General features: G+C 37.8%; 1 pseudogene; it reads right to left on the bottom strand.

Annotated features, from left to right (window-relative positions):
* Positions 1–2,600: 2,600 nt before the first annotated feature.
* On the bottom strand, positions 2,601–2,827 carry LOC144242757 (U2 spliceosomal RNA; annotated as a pseudogene).
* Between the last annotated feature and the right edge of the window lie 710 nt (positions 2,828–3,537).

The raw sequence follows: 3,537 nt of genomic DNA, 5'->3' as shown, positions 1-3,537 counted from the left end.
TTTCTAAGTTTTGGCAATTATGAATAAAGCTACTATAAACATCTATGTGCAGGTTTTTGCCAGGAGCCGAACCGGCCTCTCTGGATGGCAATCATGGCAAGGAAGTGACAATGTTTGCAGCTCCTCCCATGAGGAATGAAAACTGGTATCTCCTTCTGCTACCATTAGCTCATGTTGGATATAAGCCTGCTGGTATCGACCAGGCCTCCCAGTATTCCATATCAGACCCATATTCTGAATACAGATACCTCATAAGGAAAAGCATATTCCTGCCTTTACAAAAGAGACTTTAGATGAAAGCTCTATGGGCGATTGTCAAAAGGCTCTTCCTATGGGCCTTGCAGATCCAAGACTTAAGGGGTTAAGAACACAAGAGTTACAATTGAGCCTGGCCCTGAGACAAAGAGCCTGTTTCAGGGCAGAACGTAAGTTACTACATAGATCTTTGCTAATTGGTGAAGCATGGCAGTCCCTTCCTCAAGGCCTACATTCCACAAACACCCTCTCTCACACTGGCAACTGGGATGAGGATAGATAAGAGTAGCTAAAACATAAACCCAGGTGCAAAGACATTTAGGGCCCTCATGATGGCTTCCACACACAAACCAATTCAGAAACATTCATCCTCTTGAGAGCCAGACAGAATGACTCCTAGCTTATCTATATACAACTTAACCTATATATTATCCTGTTTTTCACTAAGAGCATCCTGTTAATTCCTTGGTTGTAAATTCACTATGACTGAGATAATTCTGCAGAATATCAAAAACTTGTTATCGCAAAAGGCCTCCCATTGTAGAAATTCCTTTCTCTGACTTCATGTTGTTGCGGAACCTTTAAATAAAGACACAAAAAACCGACAGGACAGAGATGCCTCCCTGGTGATCAGAAAGAATCTCGGGGCTCTCTCATTCTCTTTCGCCGACACGGTCCATCCTTCAGGGACCCCTGGACCTGTCGGAGCCGGCGCGGCCTCCGACAGGTTTTGTGTGGACATAGGCTTTCAGCTCTTTTGAATGAATATCAAGGAATATAATTGCTAGATCATATGCTAAGAGTTTGAGCTTTGTTTTGTGAGACTCTCCCAAACTATATTCCAAAGTGGATGTACCATTTTGCATTCTCACCAACAATGAATGAGTTCCTATTTCTCCATAACCTAGCCAGCATTTGGTGTTGTCAGTGTTTTGTATTTTACTCATTCTATATAGGTTTGTAATGGTATCTCATTGTTGTTTTAATTTGCATTTTTCTGATGACATATGACAGGGAGCTTCTGGTTTCCTTTTGACTACTTTAAATAGGTACTGTATTAGTTAAGGACCTTCATCATTCCAGAACATTTTCTAAGCTTAAAAAAAAAAGAAAAGAAAAGAAAGCAGGGCCCCTGGGTGGCTCAGTCGGTTGAGCGTCCAACTTCGGCTCAGGTCATGATCTCAGAGTTTGTGGGTTTGAGCCCCGCGTCAGGCTCTGTGCTGACAGCTAGCTCAGAGCCTGGAACCTGTTTCGGATTCTGTGTCTCCTTCTCTCTTTGCCCCTCATCCGCTCACCCTTTGTCTTACTCTGTCTCCCAAAAATAAATAAATGTAAAAAAAAAAAAAAGCAATTGAACTAGATCTTATCAATTTTTAAAATGTGCTAGGACTCCTAAATAAATTCTGCCTATGATATCCATATATGATTTTAACTTCTTGTATGGAAAGAAAATTAACATTTTATATTTCTATAAAAATTAATTTCCTGGAACATTAAGATACAGTGTTTATAAGGAAGACTGTCTTTTCATACAGTGTTTATAAGGAAGACTGTCCTTTCAATCTGTTTTTATTTTAAATTTTTTGCTGTCATGAGAACAAAATACAGTAAGAGTTAAATAATGTTGAAATCCAAACCAACAACAGAATAGGACATCAAATAAAGCTCACAGGCATCAATTGTGGAGATTAGGCAGGTCAGTTTCTAAATTTAGATGATCTTTACATGTTTCTATATGAATACCGGAAAAAACACCCCCCCAGGGATTTATGGTTACCATCTCCTCTTAAGCAAAGCATACCAGAGTATTTTGAAGCTCAACATTGCACTATTTTTCTCTAAAAAGTTCTAGCAACACCTTTAGTATCAAATTCCCCTTATTCTGTCCCCTTCACGAGTGATTAGTGTTTTCCTGAATTCCTCAAATTCCTTATGACCTTTACCCCATATTTCAGTGTCATTCCTTTTCCAAATGTGACTAGGATATTCTCTCCTAGCACATTTTGATGGACAAGGTAATCCATTTTGTTGTCTAACCTCTATATCAAAGTGACAGAAGATTCAGTGGTTTAACAGCTGGAGAAATTTTCATTACATGAATGAGATTTAGATAACACTTCCATTAACAGAACTTAAGATCAATGTCCCTAAACATACCATTCCCAAATCAAGACTTTATTGTGTGTTTTAACACTTTAGAGCCACAAAGTTTTTCTTACTCGAGCTGCCTACAACACAATTTGGAGTGAAAATTATTTAAATAAATGTTCAGAGAATTTATTGAAAACCCCCAGCAAGCAGCTGAAGTTGACTTTACCACACCAAAAAAGTTAAAGTAAAATAATATAAAATAAAGAAACAAAATGGTATAAAATAAAATGCAGATCTTTCAAATGGTCTGCGTGTATCTGTCCTAGCTCTCAAATGATACTCATGGAATCCACTGGTAGGTTGGGAAAGTGAAAAGGACAACGGAAGAACGCAACTTTAGTCTACCTTCCCACCCACCATTCTTTTAAACTGATAAGAACAAATACTACACTTGACCTTAGTCAAAAGGCCGAGAAGCAATACCACCATTCTTTTAAATAGAGAAAGTAAGTGAGGACTATGACACTATTTAAAAATTCTATTTTATGGCATAGCTCTTCGAAAATACATTTACTGAATAAAAGGAACTCCTTTGATTTGGACATTGATATTTCTGCAAATATCTGTAAATTAGTAGTAGTCCAGAAACAAATCTTACTCCTTTCTACTTATTTAGACTCTGGCATATAATACAGGGACATCCTGTGCATTTATGAAATTGTTAAAATAAAACTCAATGCTTCTGTACTAAGTAAAAAACACAATTTTCACTTTGCTGCTATAGTGGTATTATTTCCTGAATTGAGTGTCTCAATTTTTTCCCTAGAATTTAAGATATACTTTAATTTTTCATTGAAGTAATCACTTGAGTATTCTATGTGCCAAGATAATTTTTGGTCTCATGGATTCATTAAAAAAATTAATGTTTATTTTTGAGAGAGAGAGACAAAGCATGAGAAGGGGAGGGACAGAGAGAGAGGGAAACACAGAATCTGAAGCAGGCTCCAGGCTCCAGGCTGTTCGGCACAGAGCCCAATGCAGGGCTCGAACTCACAGACTAAGAGATCACGGCCTGAGTTGAAGTTGGATGCCAAATCAACTGAGCCATCCAGGCGCCCCTTGTGGATTCATTTTTTAAAATTTGATACAAAACAAAAATAAAGTACCTGGCTATTACTTTAAACTCAATCT

Source organism: Crocuta crocuta, unplaced genomic scaffold (assembly GCF_008692635.1).
Source record: "Crocuta crocuta isolate KB4526 unplaced genomic scaffold, BGI_CrCroc_1.0 scaffold36, whole genome shotgun sequence".
In the NCBI taxonomy this organism is placed as follows: domain Eukaryota; kingdom Metazoa; phylum Chordata; class Mammalia; order Carnivora; family Hyaenidae; genus Crocuta; species Crocuta crocuta.
This window is presented reverse-complemented; position numbering and strand designations above follow the sequence as displayed.